Here is an 18539-nt window from a genome sequence, read left to right as displayed (position 1 = left end):
CTTACTATCTTTAAAGGCTATTGAGGGAGTTAAAAAAGAAAAGAGAGGACCTAGGAGTTGATCTGTCCTTTTCTGAAAGTTTTAAGTGAGGAAAGAGAAAGTATAGAAAGAAGGAAGAAAAGGACAGAATTTTCTGTTTCTCATAATTGAGGTACATGAGAAGTGTAGGGTTCGTCTGAAATGAACAAAAAAAAGTGGAATACACACACAAATAGTTTGGCATAAATAGTTTGGTGTAGAAATACATTAAAGTCACTCAGGAAACAAGTGGGGATGAGGAAGAGATGTTTAAGAGGAAAGCCAACACTGGGAGGGAATAGTTGTTAGCAAAACAAACTTCCTGATCCTTAAAGGAGAATTAAAATGGGAGGAAAAAAAAAAGAACTAGAATCTAAGGGGTCTTAAGAATGCCTCTCAGACAACTGGAGAATGACAGGAGAAAGAATATTTGGAACTCAAAATTTTTAAAAATGAATGTTAAAAAATTTTACATGTAATTGGACAATATTTAACAAAATAAAATATATTTAAAAAGAAAAAAAATAAATGATGAAAGAGATGATTTCAGAGAATCCTAGGTAATATGAACTGACAGAGTAAAATGAACAGACCTAGGATAACAATTTACAAATAAACAACAACATTGTAAAGAAAAACAACTTTAAGAACTCTGATCAAAACAAAGACCAACCATCTCTCTAGAGCACAGGTGTCAAACACTCAGCCCAGATACCACTTACACCACAGCACTCCCATATGTGGTAGGAACCAGATTAAAATGTAATTGGGAAATGTTTTCTAAAATAAATAAAAATGTAATAAAACAAAGATGATATTAATATGTAGTTTTCTAAGTCAATATGTTTCCTGCAGAGATCTTTATGCACCCATTAGTGGCCCCTGTTGCTGCAGGTGTTCTGCTTTAGAAGACCTTGATGAAGTTTGACAGGTAAACCCAAAATGCAGGAAGATACATATTCGGACATGTCTTGCCTATGTTTATTAGTGACAGGGTTCATTTTTTTTCCTCTCTCTCAGTTAATGGAGGAGAGAGGAAGAGATAGGGGGTCAGGAAAGGTTAGCAATAGTGAGGACATAAAGAAGTACTGTAATTTGTAAAAAAAAAAAAAGAAAAAGAAAAAAGAAAAAAATGAATGCATAAAAGTGAATAAAAGGAAACTGGGAAGGAAGCACAGACAAGCAGGACAGTAATGTGTAAAATGTGTTGCATACTTTTTTTTAAAGCAAGTAATGTGAAATGGAGGTTTTGTTTCATAGAGAGTCCTTTTTGTGTTCTTCTTTATTATAGAAATGTTCTTTCCAGGGGAGGTATTTAAGTTCATAACAAAAAAAAAACATCCAGGGGCTCAATTTTTTCCCAATGAAATACAAATATAATTTTATAGTGGAACTCAGTGGGGAAAATAGTATTCAACTTGACAGAAATTAACTGAAAGCAAACTTTACTGGAACACATTTATTGTTCTAAAGAAGTAGTGTAAAAAACAAGAGAATAAAGAGATGGGAAAATTGTAAACAGTTTTCTTTTTGCTGTCCTGCTGTCCATTCCTCCATATTTTCTCTTTTGTCTTTTCCTATAGTTCATTTTCTTTCTCCTTCCTAGAATTCACTAGCATAATGGAGATTCCCAAGGGAGGATACAACTAGGGGTAATGGGTGGGAGGTATGGTGGCAAAATCAATCAATCAACAAGCATTTATTAAACACTGTGTCCGGCATTGTGCTAACAGTGAGAGTCCCTGCCCTCAAGCAACAACATGTACACATAGTGTATCAGGTTATTTTCCTCATGAAAACTGATACATTGTAGAAATTACTGTTTCTAAAAAATGAAGTTTATAAAAACAAAACACATCATTAAGTACCATTGTTACTGACCAATATTTCCCCAGTCAGAGGAAGATTTGACTAAATTACTAGACAGTCCACTGAGTCCTAACTGAGAAGCAAAAGACCAGAGTTCCAAAAAGGGGTGTGACTAAGGATAGGCAGCCTATCTTTTGATAAATGTACATTTTTAATGCCAGAAAATCCCACTCTCTATAAGTTGGCACAGGTATTTTATTCTGCAGTCCTTCAAGTCATACGTACACTAAAAGTTCAAAGGCTCCAACAGGACAACACATAGGCCATACAAGTTTTGAACTCAAGGAGTAAAAAATTATAAGTCTTCCTTACAACACAAAAATTTTGTCTCAGTTCTGCCACAATTTCTCCGTCAAATTCTCAGGGGACTGAAGGAGAACTATATGATTATCCTTGTACCCCCTCTTGCTCTAAAAGGGTGATTGTAGGTTCATAGGATAAGAAAGTACTTAGAAATAGAAGGGGTCTTCTAGTAAATCTACTGTAACCCTCTTTTTGAACTTACTTCCTCAACCTGTGCTTGCCCTTGTGGATTAGGATCAACTTCTCAGCTTACAAATGAGTAAACTGAGGCCCAGAGAGATTTATTAAATACCTTGCCAAGGTCACAAAGTTAGTAAGTCACAGTGCTGAAATACATACTTTGCCTACAGATCCAGTGCTTTTTCCATTTAATAGCAAATTGCCTCATTTTCTTAAGAATCCTAGAGAGAGTATAGTCTGAAGAAAAAGTGAATGGTATTTGTCTCTTGTCCTCATCAAAAACTTCTAAAGTGGAGGAATTTGGACCTCAGTGTACTGGAATCCTTCCTGTAGGTCTTTTTATTTTGTGGGCCCTAAAAGAGCATTCAGCCTGTCCACCTATCAAGTTCAACTCTTACATATGAATAGAGTTAAATTTGCGTATCTCATAATTTGGTTTGTTTTTTCGTGCTTTAGGAAAAATAAAATATATGAAGAATACATATTGCCCTGATAATAACAAGCAGTTGAATGGGTAACCCATTGGGTTGCTCTTTAATGGATAGGTTCTACAAACGAACACCCAGAAATAAATAAAAAAGATCCTGGTGGTTTACATTTAAGTAAAGTCTCTATACTGTCATAATCATTTTTTTAGCATCAACATTCTCCTAGTAATGCTAAGTAGCTACAACATAAGGATCACAATGATTAGGCCTCAAAGGAGGGAGATGTGGCAGGCAAAAGGAATCAATTTTATGAAGATGCATTAAGAGAACCATAGGATACAGAATTTAAAAAGATTTTATGCTATCCTCTACCCTGGTTAGACCATATCTGGAGTCTTATTTTCAGTCTTAGACATTATATTTTAGGAAGAACACTGATAAGCTCAATGGCTTCCACTGGTGTTGACCATGAGAATGAAGGGCCCTGACATCATGCCATATAAGGATTGGTTGAAGGAATGTTTAGCCTGATGATAAGATGACTTAGAAGAGACATAATAGCTTTCTTCAGATTTCTGAAGAGTCAACATTTGGAAAAGGCATGAGATTTGTTGTGCCTAGCCCCAGAACACTAAAGTTCCTTCCAACTCTGAAATTCTATGAATCTCAGTGAAGATCACTCAAAAGGCAACAGGAAGATGAATGGCACGTACAAGCAGGCTGCAGCATATTACCAATAAAAATCTGTGCAAGATGTGATATAAAACTCATCAAAGAAATATATTATTGCAGCTCTTTTGTGGTGGCAAATAATGGGGAAAATCCCTATGTACTGAGAAATGACTAAACAAGTTATAGTATAATGTGCTGGAATATGTAAGAAATGATGATGGGGAGGGTTTCAGAAAAGCCTAGGAAGACTTGTATAAAGTGATGCAAAGTGAAATGAGCAAAACTAGAAAAACAATATAAATAATAATAGCAATAATGTAAAGATGATAAATTGTGAAGGCCTTAGTAACTCTGATCAACACAATTATCGCACACAATTCCAAAGGACTCACGCTTAAATTTGCAATCTATCTCCAGGGGGCAGCTAAGTGGCACAGTGATAGAGCACCAGGCCTAGAGTCAGAAAAACTCATCTTCATGAGTTCAAATCCAGCCTCAGACACTTATTAGTTGGGTGACACTGGACAAGTCACTTAACCCTGTGTACCTCAGTTTCCTCATCTGTAAAATGAGCTGGAGAAAGAAAGGGCAAACCACACCAGTATCTCTGCCAACAAAACCCCAAAATGGAGTCATAAAGAGTCAGACACAACTGAAAAATAACTGAATAAAAACAACAGAAATCTATTTCCAGATAGAGAAATGAAGGACTCAGAATGCAGATTGAAGTATTTTTTCTTTTTTTTTCTTTTCTTTCTTTCTTTTCTGAAACATGGCTAATACAGGAATTTGTTTTCATAAGACTATGTATTTTTTGTTTTTCTTGCCTTCTCATTGGGTGGGAAAGAGTAATAATAATATTATTGTTGTTGTTGTTCAGTCATGTCCAACTCTCCATGACCCCACAGACCACACTGTTCATGGGGTTTTCTTGGCAAAGACAATGGAATGGTTTGCCATTTCCTTCTCCAGTGGATTAAGGCAAAAAGCAATTAAGTGACTTGCCCAGAGTCACACAGCTAGCAAATGTCTGAGGCTGTATTTGAACTCAGGTCTTCCTGATTCCAGGCACAGTGCTCTATCCACTGAGTCACTTAGATGTTAACATTTATACAGCACCTACTATGTGCCAGGCACTGTGCTAAGTACTTTACAATTATTATCTCATTTGTTCCTCACAATAACCCTGAGAGGTAGGTGCTATTATTATCCCCATTTTACACCTGAGGAAACTGAGGCAAGCAGAAATTAAATGATTTGCTGAGAGGTCACACAGCTAGTAAATGTCTGAGGCTGGATATGAAGTCAGTGCTTCCTGATACCAAGCCCCCTCACTGCCTCTAGCAGGGGAGGGAAAGAATTTAGAACTGAAAAAAAAAAAAAGAATTTAAAAAGTCTCTATAGAAAAAAAGTCTCTGTGGAAAGAAGGAAGGAAAAGTGGGGCAGCATGGTATAGTGTAGCATGCTGACTTGGTCAGGAGATGTAGATTTCAATCCTGGTTCTGACACTAAGCTATGTGACTACAGACAACTTATAAACTCACAGAATGTATTTCCTCATTAACAAAATGAGAATGATATTTGGAATATCTCCTTTATATGATTGTTGGGAAAAAAGCACTTTGCAAACTTTAAAAACTTCAATGAATCTATAATCACAGCAGTGTAAGGATTCTGTTGGTATAGACCATAACTAGTCTGTGCTGTATCATTTTGTGCAATTTTGCCCATGTCCTTCCCATAGATTCTCCACACAGCAAGCACTCAGTGTACTGGAATCCTTCCTGTAGGTCTTTTTACTGTGTGGGCACCAAGAGAGCATTCAGCCTGTCTACCTATCAAGTCCAACTCTTAACACATGATTGCCCATCTCCTTGTCTAATTACATGGCATTCCTCACACCACTTCCTACACATTGGTCAGCATGGAAAGATTGTTGCAGTCTACTTGCTACCACCAAGCTTGATTAACTCTAGGCATCACATTTTAGGAATGACATTTGGTCTCTCTCTGTTACCTTTCTGGTTACTTGCAATTTGGTTTGTTCAGAGGTTATGATGTGCCAAGATTTGCACTGAGAGAATATCTATATTAAAAAAAGACAGGTGTTCACAGTAGAGTTAAAAGAACTGTCCAACTTCTTGATAGCAATTCAGTCCCATCTCTTCCTCCTTTAAGTTGGCAATCAAGCAATATGAATAAACTTTAAAGCACTGTTATGAGTGAATGAAAAAAGTATTTATTAAGTGCTTATTATGTGCCAGGCATGCCTAACACCCATACAAATGTATGCTGTTCTTACAGTCTTTCTCCCATCCAAAACTGATCTTTCTAAAGCATTACTCTGAACTTCTGGGTCATGTGACCAACAAGATAGCAGACTAGCCATTTTCTCCAATCTTCACGACCTGTCAAACCTCTCCAAAATATGAATTATGAACAAAAAGTAAAGCACAATTACAGCTGTCTCTACGTGCTAAAGCACCAAGAACCCTGAGAAGGCTTAATCCCTAACACACTTGCTCAGCACCCCTTCCCCATCAGCCCCTGAGTTCTGGCAGGGCCATACCACCTGACCTGACACCGTTTGTTGCCTGGGTTCCATCAGCAAGTCCCTTACTACTGCTGCTGTAATCTCGGTCCGCTAACTGCACTGTCCCCCACCCTTATTTCATTCTGAGGCAATCAACCACAGAACTCAACTCTGCCCTCCTCCACCCTATGTGACAGAGGTGGGGGGTACAGGAAAGCAAGCAGCTTGCTCTGCCCAAGGTGGCAGTGTTCATTTACAGAACTAAGAAACCCAGGCAACTGGAGTAGGGCACCAGCAGTTAAGGGGTTGGAAGTGGGTAGCATCCACTGGGCCTAAAGGAAGGGGACTGGTCCTAGCTGAGGCCAGTTCTATCCCCTCAAAAGTAATTTGGGGCAGAGAATGAAGCCAGTGAAAAGGAAAAGGAGACAGCTTTGAGGTCCAGTCCTGAGAACTGCTAGAAAAGGGAAAGTAATCAGAGCAAGTGATACGGAAATATGAAAACAAAAGAATGAAATTATTAAAGCTCTCAGGAGAAAGAAAACTCAGTTAAAAATCTAAAGCACAGGTCTAACCATCACTCCTCTGCTCAAAAAGTTTCAGTGGCTCTTTATTGCCTCTAGGATAAACCATGGCATTTTGTTTTGTTTTTCAATTTGGCTCCAGACTACCTTTTCAGGCTTATTTGCACACAACCTCTCCATAATTCTAGCCAAAATGCTGTTCCTTGGACACATATTCTATTTCTCCTGGCCATGCCTGTCTCTTATGTCTGGGATTCACTCTCTCCCTATTGCCACCTCACGGAATCCCTAGCTTCCTTCAAAGCTAATTATCTTAAATGCTACCTACTCTGCAAAGCCTTTTCTGATTTCCCCAACTCCTAGTGCCTCCTCCCTTCCCCAATACCTTGTATTTACTTTGTGCTTACTTATATGCATACATGCTCTTTCCCCTGTTTGAATGTAAGCTTTGGGAGCAGGAACTGTTTTGTCCTTGTATTCCCAGGGCCTAGCAAAGTGCCTGGCACTGTGCCCAATAAATGCTTGTTGACTATCATATAGGAATAATAATAATAAAATTTATACAGCACACTTTATAAATATCTTATTTGATTTTCATAGAACCCTGGGAGGTAAATGCTATTATTATTTTCATTTTACAGGTGAGGAAACTGAGGCACACAGAGATTACGTAACTTGCCCAGGATCATAGCGCTAGTAAGTCAAATGCAGGATTTGAATTCAGGTCTTCTTGACTCCAGATCTAACACTCTTATCCACTATGCCATCTAGATGTCTAGTAAGAGTAAGGAATAACAGATGAACAGCCTGGACATAACACAGGCATCCACAAAATATTCAGATAACTAGAGGAAGGCCTCTAATGTGTTAGACAGATACTCCATAGAGGATTTACAGAAAGAAATGGGCAAAAACCATACGGAATCAAGTGCATAGCTGAGTTGTGATCTGTGCCAGGTAGAGGGAGTACCTATGTTGTGAAATTATAGCTCAATATAATTACTGAAATTCTAGTGCTTTATAAACCTGCTTCATTAACTTGCCCTGTGGCTTATCAACCATTTCCATGCATTGGTAAGATCCCATACAGATAAAACAAACACAAAAGAAGCTTCCCCCTCCCTCCATTCCCTAACTCCATTAATGTACATCAACTGCAGATTATCTATGAAATTGTTCCCTTCAGCTAATATAAGTAAATCAAATATATAGCATATCAGATTGCAAAAAGGAAAGTTAACTGAATCACTCTTATTCCACTATGATTTAGTACCATATAAAATAAATATTTACATGAATTTATGGTTTTCATATCCAAGTTAACAAAAAAAGGTTGTAAAATGTTCTAACAACAGCCTTCACATTTAAATACTGAATAAAGTTGCCAACCTAATGGTCTGCCTGCAGAATGTAGTTTTCCCCTACTAATTCTTCTTGTTGTTTTTTGTTTTTTTTTGCTAAAATGTACACTGGAAATCTTTTATTATGAAATCAATTTCCCCCTCATGGAATAGTATCACCTCAGCAAAGATCTCACATAACTGGAATAATAGTTTTATATAAAAAGAAGTTCAAATTTAGAAAACCAGGAGAAAGTCAGCATATATAGTCACTATGAGCAGATTCTAAATATGAAGCATTTGTGTTCATGATTACAAAAGGCAAAATGTTCTGAATTTCATAACCATTTTTTGTTTTAAAGATAAATTATATAACATATTATCTGATTCACAACATTCCAGGCTCATTAGTTTTGTATATGTATAGTCTAGATGTATATCTACTCATAATCTAGTAGAAAGTCAGATCCATTTTTAGGAAATTGATTAATTCACAAGTAGCAAAAACAAGAATAAAGCAGTAGCAGGCAAGCAACAAAGACTGGAAGCACAAAAGCCAAATTCATGCTCCAGGCATTAGAAATATAATTCCAGGACAAAGAGTTGAGATGAACTAACGCTGCTTCTGAGGACTGACTTGTGGCGTGTACCTCAGTACAGTCCTAGGCTCCAAATGGCCTATTTCTAAACTCCAACTGAGCTGGCATTCAAAAGAGAGATAAAAGAGAAGGGAAACTGGTTTCAAAATATTTGCAGGAAATAACTTCTGCCTGCAGTCTGGCCATTCAATACAACCTAGCAATAAACATGATGCTCTAGTACTGAGTTAGAGAGATCTACATTTGTGGTACAGATTGTGGTACAGAATTTGGTTCAAAATTACTTTTTTTTTCTCATTCCGTACCTGAACTAGCTATTTGACCTCATTTGTAACCTAAATTTGAAGTCCCCACCCTAAAGCAACTTTTAGAAACTCAATTCAACAGTGGAGGAAGTATGGTACAATTTAAGGAATCAAGATTTAAAGCCAAAAGATATATATAGTTGAGACCTACTATATACTTGGCTTTTGTTACCCGAGGCTGATCACTTCATCTCTAGGCCAGATGAGGAGTTTAGGGTAGAGCAATGCTAAGGTCCTTCCAGCTTTGGCATTCTGTGATGTTTATGGATTTGGGTTTCGTTTTTTTTCCTCCATAAACCAAATTATTTCACGTTCATCAATTCAACCAATCAAAAAAGTATGATACTGCTTCCTATGTGTTGAACACTTTTTTTTTGCTGGTCAGCATACAATATTTTTTAAACAGTCATTTTGAGTTGGTTTCTATCTAGCTAGCTACAATCAACTCGTTATCTAAGGTCCAACTGATTTTCCTTTCAACTACTGACTGCTGCCCTAGTCTACCAAATTAGCAGTTTGTCAAGTCTCCTACACAGCAAAAACATGGCACAACACATTAGAAATCATCTCAAGAATTTCCATTCATGAAGTTTTTCTACATAGTAAGTTCAAGTTTTTTGGTGCCATCCAAATCCATATTTGTTTTTTGCTATAAATTACATCTCTACAGAACTTAATAGGGTTTAGTTTGTTTTGCCTAACCAAACAATAAGGCAGTGAGGTAAGTTGCTGCAAGAGTTATTATCCCCGTTTTACAAGAGAGGAAATTAGTCTCAGAAATATTGTGCAGGGTAAGAAAGCTAGGAAGTGGCAAAGACGAAGCACATCAGCAATTCCTTCTTTGTCCTGAACTTTCAAAGGATTGTTCTGTCATGGTTTTCCTCTCTATTTGATACTTCTTGTCTCTCCTACACTCTCTTCTCCAGCCTACATACCAGTTTGGCTGATGTCCCTATATCAACAATGTTCCCCCCCCTTTTTTTTCCTATGCCTACTTTCCTGGTGATCTTATGGTTCCTAATACATTTGAATAAAAATGGATCTCAAATATGTCTCAAGCTCCAAACCTCTATCTTAACTAGGAACTGTGTCCTGCAAAAAAAAAAAAAACAAAAACATATATTTTTTTTAAGTATAGCTTCTGGACGTAGCATAACTGCCCAAATTCTCCTTAATTATTTAAAGTTAATTTTCTTAATATAAAAATTAAAAGCACAGAATAAAATGTATTTATTGTTTGGGGGATATTAAAATGTTTAAAATAATAAATATTAAGATAAGGGATCTTCCATGTCTATGACTACATGATGAAAATAATCACTCATTTTCTTATATTTTGAAGTCCCTTAAGGTCCTCTACAATGTTGAGAGTAGTAGCCTATGATTTCCAAATGCATTAGTAACCTTTAATCTAAAGGTAAAATTTAAGGAAAATGGTACAATATATTGGGATAAGCAAGTGGGTAGGAAGCCCTAAGGCACAAGAATAAGCTCCAGATAAAGTTTCACAGTTTAACCCACAATGATATGTATTTATATAAGTCATGTTTTAATAGCAAACACTGGTAAACTATAAGTAATGTGGTCATCTTAAATTAAGGTGAAGGATCTCTTCCACAGTGGTAACTCAGGCTCTTGGTTGGAAGTCAGAAATTTATGAACTGCCTATAACTTGCTTTTTTACTTTGGGTAATTAAATTATTCATTAATTTAATGAATTAATTAAGAGAAGTAGAAAGCAAGGCTCACTAGTTTATTTGGGAAGGCTTTACATATAAAGAGTTCAATAACTGGTTACTTTTTATGGAGTTTTGGAGTTTTCTCGGCAAAGATCCTACAGTGGATTACCATTTCCTTCTCCAGTTTGTTTTATAGGTGAGGAAACTGAGGCAAACAGGGTTTAGTGACTTGCCCAGGGTCACACAGCTAGTTAAGTATCTGAGGCCCCATTTGAACTCAAGTCTTCCTGATTCAGGCCCAGTACTCTATCTACCACACCACCTAGCTGCCCCCACTGTTTTAAGCTACTTGAGCTTTACTAGCTATGAGATATAGACTGTCCCAAAAGTCTAGTAACTGATTACTAAAATGGCACTAAAAATTTTGGGACAGCCTGTATCTCAGAACCTCACACCCAGGCACTTTTCTTTCATGGCACTTTTAGAGTAGCCTTTTACAATCCAATAAAGGTGCAAGAAGACTGGCCAAGTACATAAAGCCATTTGAGCTATCCATCTTTTCCAATTGAGGTACATGCTAACAGTAAAATTAATCCAATCAACTCCCCTTTCTTGCCCTGAGTGAGGTGAGTACCTGTTTCCAAAGTTAGTTCATATCGTTTAAGGCTGAGCATTGAGAAAGGAATGGAAAGTATATTCAAATAGCCAGAGAAGAAGTTTCTTTCCTCTTAAACTATGATACCTCTTTGCTACAAGCTTAAAATAAAACCCACTACAAAACAATGTTTCAATGCTTGAATGAAAGGAGGGAAACTCAAAAAAAAAAAAAAATACAGGGAGTTGGAACAAAAGGGAGTGAGAAAAAAAGTTGGAACTGAAAAATCTCACTGGGTCATACATTGAGATAAGAAAGGCATTTCTGAGGCTCTGAGTTGAACACTTCGAGTTCAAACACTTCTTTTTAGAGCTGCAGAAACTGAAACCCAGCAAGATTCAGTGACTTGCCCACACAGTTAAGTGTCACAGGTGCCGTTTGAGCTGGATCAACTGAAGCCGGATAGTCAGTGCTCTTTCCCACTATACCATGTATTTTGCCCAGGAGAATTTTTTAAAAACAAAGGAGGTAAGAATTAGAACTTCAGTAGTCACACTAAAAGGGGTTTGACAAAAATGGAAGAACAAAGTAAGCAGCAGTCAGTTCACAAAGGATGAAAATGGCTAGAAAACAAAAGAGATGGGGAAGTGAGAAAAATGAAAAATCAATTTAAACAAGTACTGAAGTAATCCATTACTTCCCGTTGTCCCCCACCCTTTAATTTATATTCCTGCCAAAACCCCAAGAGTTTAAAACTGGAAAACGACACTTGTTCAGTCATAGGAATGGCAGGAATAACGTGAGATTAGAAGTCTCATTTAAGTATCTAGTTCAAAAGTGTCACTCCGCCAACGCCCACTCACTATAAGACCGTAAAGTTAGGACAGAGATTCGCTTTGGGGTCCTGGAATCTGTTTTAAAACAAACTGCAAGGAAGAAACACACTATAAATTACACAGATGGAGAGGAGTTTGATGTCGGCAATCGCTGTGTGAAAATCATGGAAAGAGAAAAAGAAAAGCAGGGAACTTGGACCCGATCGCTTTTTCTAAGATGGGGCGGGCGGGGGGGGGGGTGAAGAATGAAAAGCATTTATGCTATGGGGAGGGCGTTTTGTTTTAGGTCTGAATAATAGGGAGGGGGACGATGCCAAGGAGATTCCGGGTCTCGGTCTGGAGACACTGTTCGTCTTTTTAAAAGCGGGCTACCGAGGGGAAACTTTGTTAAGTCCCCGCTCCGTCCAAATACGGAGGCAGCGGGAGAGAAGGCAGGAGCCGGGGCGGGGGCCCGGCCGGACCACGCCGGGGGGAACCTCGGGCTGCAGTGGGAGGGAAAGGTGGGGAGGCAGGGACTCCCCAAAGAGGGAGGAAGTTGTGGCAGCGCCTGGGCGGCGACCAGATCGGAGGGGGCCGAGGAGGGAGAGGACAGCAGAGGGAGGAGCCAGTAAGTGGAGGGGGGGGGGGGGCCGGGGGCTCAGTCCAGGGGGGGGGGGGGGGAGAAGGAAGGAATGGGGGGAGAGTCCCAAAGTCAATGTCAACTCTGCCGAACTCTGCCAAGTCCTTAAAGAAAGTGAGCCGGGTCCTAGAGTAGAGGGGAGAGAAAGAAAAGGGGGGCGGGAGTGGGGGAGGGTCGCCCCCCAGCCGGCGCCGGCTGGGGTTCCGAAGCCTGGGAGGAGAGAGGGCGAGGGGTGCACGAAGTGGAGTGGGGCGGGTGGGGGTCCTCCAGCCTCTCCATGGCGCTCCCACCACCGGCCGGCCCGGCTCCGGACTAGTGCGTGTGAGGTGTCGGGCAGGGCGAGAGTGACAGCGAGTGCGGCGTGTGGCGTGCGGAAGGAGCGTGTGCGCGGGGCCCGGCCCGGCCCGGAGCGAGGGACGAGGCCGGACAAACTTTCCCCCTCCGGGCCGGGCTAGCCAGGTCGGGGTTCGCTCGCTCGCATCGGTCACCTGCAGCGGCGGCGGGGGCCGCGGCGGCGCTGCCTCTCGCGGGCTCGGCCTGGAGTTCGGGCTGTGGCTCCGGCGGCGGCTGCGGCAGCTCCGGCTGCGTGTTGCTCCCCGTTGGTAAGTAACAGTCTCCACGGCTACTGTCTCTATGGCGGCGGCAGCGGCGGCGCCGCGGCCGCTCCCGCTCCTCCTCCTCCTCCCTCCTCTAAGCTCCTCCTCCTTCTCCTCCTCCCTCCTCTGCCCTCGCGCCCCGAGCCCGAGCCGCAGGGAGCGCGCGTGCGCGCACCCGAACCCAGCCGGAGCCTGACCAGGCGCTTCCTGCCGGCGGGGAGGGGGAGGGGCGGAGAGGGAGGGAGGAGAGGAGGGTTGTTAGCGGCAACTGTTACCACGTTCCACTCAACCGTCACCCTCCCTACTTTGTGCGTAACGGGCGGGGGCCCAGCCTCGCCGTCTCATTGGCTCTGCTGGGTGTCCGTTAAAGCTTGAGTTAGAACCCGCAGTCGGGCCAACCGCGGAGAAGGTAGGGGGCGGGCCTTGAGAGTTGGCGCTCGACTTGGAGCTTCCTGGAAAGGGGGTGGGGAGAAGGGAAGAGCGAGCGGGGAGAGCTGAGACGGGAAAGGGGGGAGGGTTCAGCCGGGGAAGGAAGAGGAGGGAAGGGTGAAGGGCGGAAGGGAAGAGGAGAGAAGAAATTTGAATGAGGAGGAGCAGAGTGAGAGTTGAGGGGGATGAGTGCGGGCGAGGAACGGGAGGTGTGAAACTGGCGTGCTGGGCCAGAAGACGACCATTGAAGAGCTTTCAAAATGGGGGCGGTCGGGAGGGGGCGGGGCCTTACTGCGAAGCTGGAGGAGAAGGGAAAGTTTCCTGCTTTTCCCTTACGTTGGTGCCCTCCTCTCAAACGACCTTGTAATTTAACTACTTTGCATGTATTTATATTTCTCCACCTTATATTTATGCTATATATCATGTAATATGCTCTGTTATATAGATTATATTGTACATCCGGCATGTGTACAAGAAAGTCCAAAAGTTTAAGCTACTGAAGCTTACAGATTCACTAAAACTTTTGGATCGTCCTGTGAGTATGTGTGCGTAGGTAGTTATGTCAACTTTTAACAGATCACTTTTAGCTCTTAAAAATCCTCTTCCAACTATATATATATTTGTGTATGTGTATATGTGTTTGTGTATATGTGTGGTTACAGCAACTCTTAGATCACTTTTAGCTCTTAAAATATTTTCAAATATATATTTATGAATATATGTATATATGTGGAGTTAGGTCAACTTTTAACAGATGACTTTTAGCTCTTAAATATCTTTCAGTTATATGGAATTGACACAGGCACGTTCCATCACCTACTGATACTATGTGTCACACTCGTCCATATCTTGTGCAGCCTTATTTGAGCAGCTGCTAATAAGGTACCTGAAAAATATTCTTATTCTCTCTCTGTCTCTCTGTCTCTCTTCCCCCCCCAAGGTACATATATATGCATGTGCACACATATACATATGTGATATGGGCATGCATCTATATATACATACATAAAGCAATGTACATGCTATATACATATGTGTACGCATGGAATATATGTTACAAGAATATGTTCTACATATATAATGAAGACATGTATTGTGTGTGTATATATAATGTTAGGAGTGCAAACACAAAAAATTGGCCCTGTTTCAAGGAATTTATTTTCTAATGAAGCAGACTACATGTACATATTTAAGTATATGAAAAATCAAGACACCAGCAGCAGAGGCTAATCAACAGGCATTTATTTAAAACACTGCTGTGTGCCAGGCACAATACAGAGACTAAAGTGAAACAGTCCCTGCCCTCAAGAAGCTTACATTCTAATAGGGGAGACAACATTTCTAGAATTATGACATATAGAATGCATATAAAATGAATTAAAGGTAATTTTGAGATGGCAGACTCTAGCAACCGAAGGGATCAGGAGAGGTTTCATGTAAAAGGTAACTGAGCTTTGAAGAAAACCAGGGAATTCTATGACAAAAGTGAGGGAAATAGTATATTCCAAGCACATGAGTCCGCAAGTGCAAAGGCATGAAGATGAGATACAATGTATGTGAGGAAAAGCAAGAAGCACAGTTTGGCTGATTTGTGAAGTTCACAAAGGAGAGAAATATATAATAAATCTGGAAAAGTAGTTGAATGTTCTTTCCTTCAAGCTAGGTAAAGCAGATGCTATAAGATCCCTTTGACAGAGGGGAAAACAGAGTCAAGAGAGGCAACACAATCTGCCTAGAATAAAAAATAAATATAAGAGCCAGAATTCAAACCTTGGACTCCTTAACTGACTTGATCAAGGTTTACACAGTGAGTTAGAACTTGATCCCAGATCTAACTCCAAGTTAACACTACAACAAACTGCCTACAATGGAATACATTCTTGTATCTTAAATGTCCAAAAGAATTTATTGCATAATGTAACTCAATGCATAAACAGAAGTGCTTCATAGTTGGTTATAAAGTGAATATCTATAAATTGAATCATCTCTATAAAATGGGCTCAACCCGGGGTCCGTGAGTTTTTTGGGTTTTTTAAGTATTTTGACATATTTTTCAATATAATTGGTTTCCTTTGTGATCCTATATATTTTATTTTATGCATCTAAAAACATTTTTCGAGTAAGGATTTCTTAGGTTTCACCAAAATGCCAACAGGGCCCACAACAAAAAAGGATAAGGATCTCTGTTATAAAATTAGGATTGTATTTCCATGAAGGCAATAGACATCCTTCATCCTCTTGTTTTTTCCTGTGTGGATAGTTAGGCCAAACTCTTCTGAGTGATACTGGGCCTCATTTAGGAGTTTTTATTCTGGAAGTTGATGAAATCAGCACAGTGTCATCCACAAACAGGAACATCTAACATTTGGTTAGAAGACTAACCAAAGTCTTCTTTCATTAGCGCTCTGCACTGGACATAATGCTAGTAGCAAACACCTTTGGTGATAATGTATCTCTTTGTTTTGTGTCTCCATTGATAATGGAGCAAAAGTCATTGAACAAAGTTGCCTCTGTTGTTAAATCATTTAAGGACTCTTATATGATTTTAACATATGCATGGCAGACATCCTATTGGAAGAGAGGCTTTGAGGTAGCATTTCTCTACTGAATCAAATGGTTTTTGTAACCTATAACTTGGGCAGCTAGGTGACACAGTGGATAGAGTGCTGGGCCTGAAGTCAGGAAGTTTCATCGTCTTCAGTTCAAATCTGATCTCCAGATACTTACTAGGTATGTGACCCTGGGCAAGCCACTTAACCCTGTTTGCCTTAGTTCCTTATCTGTAAAATGAGCTAGAGGAAGAAATAGCAAACCACCACAGTATCTCTGCCCAGAAAACTCCAACTGGAGTCACAACATTAGTTGGGACACAACTAAGCAACAACAAAAATCTGTAACTTTCAGTCAGTTGTAAAGATGTGGCCTGCTATAGTTTATCATTTATGGAAGTCTTGCCTTCCCCCTTCCTCACTATCATTAATGTTGATATACATGAATATGTATGTGGGTCATTCTCCTAAATATTTTGTAGAATTAAAAAAAATAGGCATATGGGTCAAATAGAATGCCTGTTGTCCAGACTGTGACATGTAATTAGATGAACAGCCCATGAAACTGGTTCATCAATACATATATCTTGGATAGACATTACAGATGGACAAGCGGGCCCAGAAATTAGCAGGAGGAGAAGAGCCAATTGGATTGCTTTTGGAAACTGTGCAGTGCTTTTAATGACCCCAGCTTCTCAAAATAAAAGATCATTAAAAAAATCAATATTCTTCCAGCATTGCTATATAGCTGCAAGTCATGGAATGCCACAGTGTCTGAAATATTAAAGTTACAGGTCATCCAAAGTGCCATAGAGATGAAAAATGTTATCCACATCCAGAGAAAGAACTATGGAGTCTGAATGCAGATCAAAGGATGCTATTTTCTCTCTTTTTTTTTCTTTTCCATGGTCCTTCCCTTTTGTGCTGATTCTTCTTTCACAACATGACTAATGTGGAAATATGTTTAATATGATTATACATGTATAACCTATATCAGATTGCATGGAGGAAGGAGGGGAAAATTCAGAACTCAATGTCTTATAAAAGTGAATGTTGAAAACTAAAAATAAATTTTTTAAAAAGTGCCATGGAGAGGCCAAGTGGGTGTGAGAGGGCTGCCAAATGTTAGTAATGAAAAATTATTCATAAATTATATGAAGCAGAGGAGTCAGACTGGAGGCGATGTGGCTCACAAAACCTAAACCAGATTAAAATGTAATTGGGAAATGTTTAACAAAATAAAAATTCAATACAACACAAATAATGCTAATTTGTGGTTTTCTGAGTTAATATGCAATCTGTAGGAATCCTTTTCTATTTGAATTTGGCACTACTATTATAAAGGATATCATCAGATGACCAGAAAAGGAAGTAAGCTGATCATGTAGGAAAAATAGAGATAACTAATGGACACCTTCCTTTACCTCTCTCATCCCCTTGGCACCTCTGCAGTATCAGAAGATTTAGAGACAGGCACCCAGCCAGTCAGGTTGATCCCTGGGGGAGGATTTATGAGAGGATATGGAGAAGAAAAGCATAAGATAAGAAGGGCTAATATTCTGCGGTGAGGGGGGGGGAAGAATTTGATCCAAAAATAAAAATCCAAATGAAAAATATTGTAAATCTTTAAAATTCCATATGTTGAGGGAAATTATATTTGCCTGGTAAATGAGCTCCTAGTAGCTCCACGTTGGGAGTGGTAGGGAGAGAAGAGTCCATTGCTTTTCCTATCGAATTTTTGTGTCTTATCAAAGTGCTCTGTAGTGTCATAAGACTTTAATAATTGTTGAATAAATCAATAACAAAAGTAATACTACTTAAAGCACATCAGAGAATATATTGTAACAAAATTAGTACAGTTTTCCTCCTCTGCTTCTTGACTGGTCATTGCCAGTGTCTAATCAACAGACCCCAGGACAGTTTTGTCACCTACCTTTGGAAATACACTGGTACTCATTCTCCCTATTTGCTTAAGAGGGAGTTTTAAATGTAATTTGTTGACTACTTCCAGGCAAGGGAAATTAGCCTCTTTTACAATATTTCCATTTAGCTTCCAGCCCTGTGCATGTTTTCCGGTTGTCTTTATTTGACTATGGGCCTGTTGGTTAATAGTATTCCGCACTTTAGTATGGTTTAATAAATGCTTTTGGACTGAATTAATGATTAAAACTTTACTTCAAGGATCTATGAGCTCCACTCATCACACCCCACTATAACTTAGTAGATGGTCTGTTAAAAATGCTGTGTCCAGAAGATTCATCTACTTGTGATCAACCTAGTGAAAGAAGTTCATCGATTTTAGAGCTGAAAGGGACCTTAGAGATCATGTGGTAGAACCACTTTATTTTATTGATGAGAAACTAGGCCAGAGAGATTAATTGATATGCCCAGGGTTACACTGGTATAAGGAGCAAAGCTATCAGTGCTCTAAATTCAATGCTTCTTCCACTACACCAAACCACCTCATG

General features: G+C 39.7%; 1 protein-coding gene across 4 annotated transcripts in view; it reads right to left on the bottom strand.

Moving 5' to 3' along the window:
• The window catches only part of RFX2 (regulatory factor X2), a 167039-nt gene extending 153989 nt beyond the window's left edge, over positions 1-13050 (bottom strand). For all 4 annotated transcript variants that reach the window (XM_027851244.1, XM_027851247.1, XM_027851248.1 and 1 more), the window contains exon 1: positions 12986-13050. The gene's annotated coding sequence lies outside the window, so the exon portion shown is untranslated. The remainder of the gene's footprint in view (positions 1-12985) is intronic.
• Between the last annotated feature and the right edge of the window lie 5489 nt (positions 13051-18539).

This window comes from Vombatus ursinus, unplaced genomic scaffold (genome assembly GCF_900497805.2).
Source record: "Vombatus ursinus unplaced genomic scaffold, bare-nosed wombat genome assembly UNPS02009173.1, whole genome shotgun sequence".
Classification (NCBI taxonomy): domain Eukaryota; kingdom Metazoa; phylum Chordata; class Mammalia; order Diprotodontia; family Vombatidae; genus Vombatus; species Vombatus ursinus.
This window is presented reverse-complemented; position numbering and strand designations above follow the sequence as displayed.